Genomic DNA, 6,871 nt, shown 5'->3' with positions numbered 1-6,871 from the left:
AACTATACAGCATGTAGACAAGCGGTTTTAAAGGAGTTGTGCAGCGATTTTAACGTTGAAATAATTGGCATCTTCTACTTTTGACATTGTTTATCTTGTCACAGAGGACAGAAAACACATCTCCTTCCTTCGAAATGTTGGGATTCCGCCGCGTAATCGCGAGGCAAAAATTGAAATATTCTCCGACCTGAAGCCGCCAGCGGCGGCCACGAGAACCACATGGCATGACGTCAATGAGGCTCTTATAGAAAGATGGCAAGTTGCGCGAATACCTGCTCGATCAAAAGGTAACTGTTCTATAAATCTTGTCGTTCCAACATAAATATAAATGCGTAAAAAAACTGGTATCACTGACAAATCTTTTATTATACGAAGGCTTAGTGGCGCCATCTATCCTAGGTCCACAAAACCATCTGCTCTATCTGCAACCGCGAACAACCGCCAGAAGCCGGAGGGGGAGGGGGACAGAGCCGGACGGGGATGGCCGGACTTGGATGAGACTTTCCTCCTTTCACCATGTTGTTTGCGCTACGCCAGCCATGCGTCAGCATGGCTGGCGCAGCGCGGTCGTGAGCGGACGAGTTTTCGCTGCTCACTGATGGCTCTAGAGCTTCACCGGAACCCCGCGTGACCCCCATTCACGTGACAGCGCACGTGACTAAGAAGATGGTGAAGGAATTGAGAGGTGCCGAAAACCTCACTCTGTCTATTTTTAAAATAAAAACTGGGACATGTAGGCAATAGCGGTTTCTTGTTCTTTTCTTCAGAAAGGTCGATACACCAACTCCCAAATTATTTAAGCAAAGCAGAGAAATTGTTGCACAGCTCCTTTAAGGCAATATAGACGGCCCGCGAAAATCTGTTTCTCAACGCATCCCGCTGCAATTTACTACGGAGGTGCAAGCAGGCAATAAAATTTACAATAAAAAAAAATTAAAAATAGACTTACCTCGTTAAAAAAAAAAAAGAAGCATATTTTGGGCAATTAATATTTTGGACAACGCGTAGTGAAGAGTGCTGCCGACAGGTAGCGTACGCACCGTTGTGGGAGTGCCGGCCAATTCGAGTTAAATAACAGACGATCCCGCGAACGTTCCTACTATTCTTCCTTGAGCGCGGCGCGCTTTTTAAAAATGCATACTTTTTAAAGCGTAATTTTTATTTTAAACCTGAATTTAATATAAAATAGACGCCCTATTGAAAAAACCAGCTTAAGCTGGTCCCAGCTTCAAGCTGGGTTATTGCCCCAGCATGCCCAGCTTGGCATGCTGGTCATGCTGGTTGATCTGGTCATACTGGTCATGATGGTTGATCTGGTCCCAGCTTCAAGCTGGGTTATTGCCCCAGCATGCCCAGTTTGGCATGCTGGTCATGCTGTTAAACTGGTCATGCTGGTGAACTTCCCAACCAGTTTAACCTGTTTAAATTAATACACAGAATAAAAAAGCCAAGCTCGTCAGAAAAGCCAACTCGGCATCCAATTTATTATTTTCGTACTTGCGGCAGCCTCACATGAACTCAAATGCTACACATCCTCGGCGCTGACACAGTACTAACCGACGCACAGATTCTCAGTGCAAATTGTCTACAATGTTAATAAAACCAGATTGCTTATCTCTCAACACGAAAAAAATACTAGACACAGGCCAAAAACAGGCAATAGCAGACGAAAATACTACACGGACGAGAGAAGCGAACCTGGGTCCCGCCAGCGATGGGGGCGAAGCGGCAACTTGCGTGGTCGGCAGAGGCGAGGAAATCCGTGTGGCTTGGATGGCATTGGCGATACTCCTCGGCACCGCCGTCATTCTTGGGCACACACACGTTCGAAGACACGAAGCGACGCCGCAGTCGGGACGTCTGACATCTTCCCGCACTGAACGGACTGCCGCTCGCTGTCTTCTCAAAACCCGCTTCGCTTGCACCGTCGTTCAACTAGTCTCCAAACAACGCGCACACAGCCGTCCCTTCGATCTGCCCTCTGCCCAAGCTATCCAAACGCGTCTTCGATTCTCCGTTTCTACCACTCTCTCTCTCTCTCTCTCTTTTCTCGCACACAAAGGTAGCTTGCAGCGCGCCTGACGCGCCCGGTGGTCTACCAAAAACGAGAGGACAAAGAACAGGACGTGGCCTCGTTCCAGCAGCCGACCTTGTCGCGCGCGCTCCCAGCAATGCCAGTTCGGCTATCTCTAGCCGACCTTGGCGTGCGCGCTCCCAGCATGACCAGCTTGACCACCACGATTATTATTTCGACCAGATTCACCAGCTTGTCTCCCAGCATGACCAGCTCGTCTCCCAGCTTGACCACATTGGCTCCATGGAAAACCAGTTTGACCAGTTAAGACCAGACTGGCTCCCAGCTACACCAGATTGAATCTAAAACCAGATTCGAGTGAGACCATGCTGGTTTTTACTTAGACCAGACTGACCAGCTTAAATTCCAGCTTGCCCAGCTTAAACCAGCTTGATTGCCAGCTAAACCAGTTTAATTACCACATTGACCAGTTTGACCACCTTGATTACCAGCTTGACCACCTTAATTACCAGCTTGACCAGTTTGATTTTCATGCTGGTTTTTCCAATAGGGCGTGCAAACCTATTGTTTGGCCTATTACAAAGAGCGTTCAACGCAGCATTTCGTGTCTCGGTTGCGCCATCTGTCGGATGCACCTCTCAGTACGCGTGCATCCTCTGCGAAGGTTGTCGAAGTAGATGGAACCTCTGAGTGGTGTAAGGTGTGTGAACTAGGACTAAAGGCTGATAATATCAGTCCAGCTGTTTGTATACAGGAATTTTTTCCTTGACTCTTCCAACATTGAGTTTGTTGAAAAATAAAAGAAAGTATTATTTTGTTTCGTCGTGCTATATCATTGATAATAATTAAAGTAGTAAAAAATAAAACATTTAAATCATCTGGAAATCCCTTTGCCAAAAACTGTCATCTAAGGTTGACTAGACCTAGACTATGCAAAATGCTAGTTCCGCGTTGTTGAAATTTATTTAAAGCAAGGTAGTGTTGCTAAAGGATAAAACAGGGAAAAAAAGAGGGAAAGTTTCTTGCTGCTTGGAAACGCTTACACCCGAATGGCCTGTTCTGTGGAATCTGCACCGAAGGCATTGTTTAGATAGGCAAGGAGAACTTCAAAAACCGTGTCGCAAGGCTTGTATCGAGAAATGTATATTATAAATATTTCAGCGTAATAGAAAATAAAAATGCGATTGATTGGGAACCATTGTTAGGCTGGATAAAGGGCTCGCCTGAAGTTCATTTTTGCTGTTTTGAATAACGTTGCGGAAATTTACGAAAGTAATTATCGAGCTATGTCTCGACTCCCGTGGACCATTAAATGAAGCCCCACACAATATTCTACCGGAATGACCTCACGCGATATTAGGGAGTTTTAGCGAGTCGTCTTTGGAGCACGCGGTTCCGAAATCATGAGCGGTGCAGGTGGTCCGTTCCGTGAAACAGTACGTGGAATTTAACATAATTTAGCAAATCGTAAAACTGGCGCAACCGTGAAAACGATGATGATGATTGTGTTTGACCGGCAGCGCCATCTTCTAGTAAACATGTGAAACATTCTAGAGCGTACAAATCCTTGGCGCCTCGTGTTGCCGGCGTATGACTGATGTAGACAAGATGGCTGACCTAACATTTGCCGGTCAGAGTTTCAAGACCTGTGACTCTAGATAGACTAAAAAGTCCCACGATAGCAGAGGTAGGTGATGTGTCTCCGTCATCTTGAACTTGAGCAGTGATTTCCCTACACCCCCCCCCCCCCCCCTTGTTTTTCTGAAAGAAAGATTTACCCCCCCTTCCCCCCCCCCCCCCCCCCCCCCCCCCAACTTCAATTCCTGGGGAAACCCGTAAAATTCAGCTATCATTCATGTTGTGTGCCGTCGAACCAAATCGTTTCGTCTGCTCGCGGTCGCCACGGCAGCTAGTCGGCCCGCAGATGGCAAAACTTCACTAGCTTGCGTAGTTTACAGCATTCACGATTACTTACCATTGTGAGCAGACATCGAAATGATTTGATTCAACCCCTCAAATAAAGCAGAGTAACAGAATGGCCACATCGTTTCCCGCTGTTCTAAGTCTAACGCTCGGCTGAGTCGGCGGAGTCAGTCACCAAACCGACCGAAATGTTTTTTGACCGAGTCGTGAACGGTGCTGGCTGGGTTCCGGTGACGACCCCAGCAGCCAGAATGGGAGCCACAAGTGAGAACCTCCCAGGCCCTCAAAGACTCGCGTGCGCATGCGCAGTGGCGTCGTCGATCCGTTCGAGGACGAACCGTTCGCGTGGAAACGACTCGCTAAAACTCCCTATTCATTTTCCCGTCGGACAATCTCTAAGCAGGATGCGCTGAGGGAGTCATCCTCGACAAGTAATACGGTGGAACCGTTCCTTTACAGAAAGTGATTCTGACTTTCAGCTTTGCTCGCTTTAAACATCTCCTGCGTGTGCGTTCGGCAGTACTTTCATTACCTACGTATTTCGCGCAACCGTCTCGCTTTTGGGACTCCAGCTCATAGAACCCTTCGAGGCTGCAGGTTTGGGAAATAAATAAAGAAATTCTGTCAGCCTTTCGACCCTGATGTTCTTTTTGGTCGACGCAGCTCTTATTAATATTTGTAGTCTGGAAACGGGGTGCACATCCGGATAAAATGTGTAAAAAAAAAAAGGTGGATGTGGAATGTAGAGCCCATGACGGATGGGGGTCAGGTTGCCGCTACGGCTCGCCGCAGTCAGTTTCCGGCACGCCAGCCGTGTCGCTACTCCACTGCCCGATCTAAAGACATCGTCGCGATGCGGTTGCTCGTGCCTTTTTTAGATATGCACGTTGACGTCCGAACACAACGAGAGAAAACCGAGCCGACCGTCGTGAGAGCAGACGTCGCTGCCAACTGCGTCGCCGGATGGCAACGAGAAACGAGATTTCCGGCCGGCGAAGCTAACAAGAATGTATGAAAGAAAAAGACACGAAAATGTCTCTCTCGCGCACGAGAGCGAGAGATTGAGAGCTCGCGTTTACTTCATTTTTTTTTTCCCTCCGTTGATGCGGCAGTCATAAAAGACTGCCGGAGGCCAGTCGTTGAACGTACTCAAATGCAAGTTGGCCATGTGGAAACCGCAGTTAACCAAGTGAAACCGAAACGAAACGAAAATAAGTACTAATAGACCGTTTTTTTCACTGCGATTATATACAAGAATAATGATTAAAAAAACTTTTAGTCGATTTTAGCGAGACTTACTGTCGTTGTCTGGTACTGACAACAGACTTTCCGGAGTATAAAGAACAAAAGCTCGAAAGAAACGTTCTAGAATTGGAAAAACAAAAAAAGCGGAATAAACTATTCGTCCTACACGCAAGGGGAGCGAGTGCAGCCCGTATAGCTAAGCAGAATTCCAGCACGTGGTTTTGGTGCTTGAGAATTTTTCAAATAGGCTTAATTTATCATCTGCAGCTGTCACCAGACGCACATCGAGGCAAACTACCTTCCGGCTGTATTAACTTACTTTTTTTTTTTCCATGCTCCTCGGCAACACGAACATGGCTAACATCGCGCCTGCTACGTTTATCCCCCCTCAGGGGCGTCGTAACTGTTCACACACAGAGGCGAACTGGGACTATGGTGGACGGTGGATGTCGGGGGAGATCATTATACCACTTCCCTCGTATTGTTAACTTCACTGAAATGCCTAAACTATTGAAATGCAAAACAAAACAAATAGAAATTGCGTGGCGACCTCCTTTTCGTTCTTTCTCTCGGGAGCACCCATGTCAGTACTTACACGTTTTGCCGTGCTCCAGTTCCGCATTATCCTTTGCGACAAAAACTCCAAACCCAGATGGAATCGGGCCCCGAAGCCCTTCAAGAGACGCGGCCACGGAGGCCATCCCGCTCGCAGCCTCGCTTCTGCACCAGCGCGGATCACACGAGGAGACTAGAAGACCCCCCGACCGGCCGCTGACAGCTTTGACAGCCCGCGCAACGTGCGTGTGATCGGCGCACATCAATACCTCCGGTTCCATTGCACACCGGAGAGAGTTCGGACAGCGTAGTTCAGCTGGCACACGCCGGGGGCTTCGTCTCGCTTCGCCATTCCAAACCGGGAGTAATGGAGACCTCCTCTCGCCAGGAACTCGCCTGTGGACGGACAGACGGCCGTCTCCGAAGACGGTCCCTCGTGCTGCCGGAGAACGCGCTGTCGACGGGGAGGAGGACCTACCTTTCGGGCCTTCGTCAGACGTCAAGTGCGCCATCGTTTAGGTATACGTAAACGGCAATAGAGAGGCGAATCTTTGTCGCTTCGACGGCTCAGTTTTCCGACTCCTTGGAGGTTCTTCGGCTGCGTTAGCACTGTCGACTGTTATGAAGCCCCCGTACCAATAATAGTGCGCCTGGTGCGGCTGCAAGACCGAGCGACTCTCTTCCGCAGTCAGTACTGCACGCACCCGTTCTACTGCTCCAATCGGGAAGGGGTGCGTCGTCACTGAATCGGCTGAGAAACGAGGAGTGAGCGAGTGTGGTTCGGTGGCTGAGGAGGACGTTTTTGCGCTCCGATAACGATACCCAAAGACTACGCGATGCAGACGCAAAGGCGCCGGCGGAGTACCGTGTATCGGCAGCCTAAAAACAACTCGAGACCGAGGGAAAAAATAAATAAAAAAGTGTGCGTGTGTGTATGGGGGGGGAGGGGGGTGGACAGTCCCCTCTCCTCGTTCCTTGAGTTATCACGATGTCAAAAGTTAGCCATCTCACCTCTATCGTCTTCCGCTATTTTTATCATTATCGGAATGCAGCAACGATCCACTAAACTCCATATTCGTACCTTCAAATGTGGCCCACAAAATGAAAGGGCGT

Source organism: Ixodes scapularis, unplaced genomic scaffold (genome assembly GCF_016920785.2).
Source record: "Ixodes scapularis isolate PalLabHiFi unplaced genomic scaffold, ASM1692078v2 PGA_scaffold1__304_contigs__length_218370807, whole genome shotgun sequence".
Lineage (NCBI taxonomy): Eukaryota > Metazoa > Arthropoda > Arachnida > Ixodida > Ixodidae > Ixodes > Ixodes scapularis.
This window is presented reverse-complemented; position numbering follows the sequence as displayed.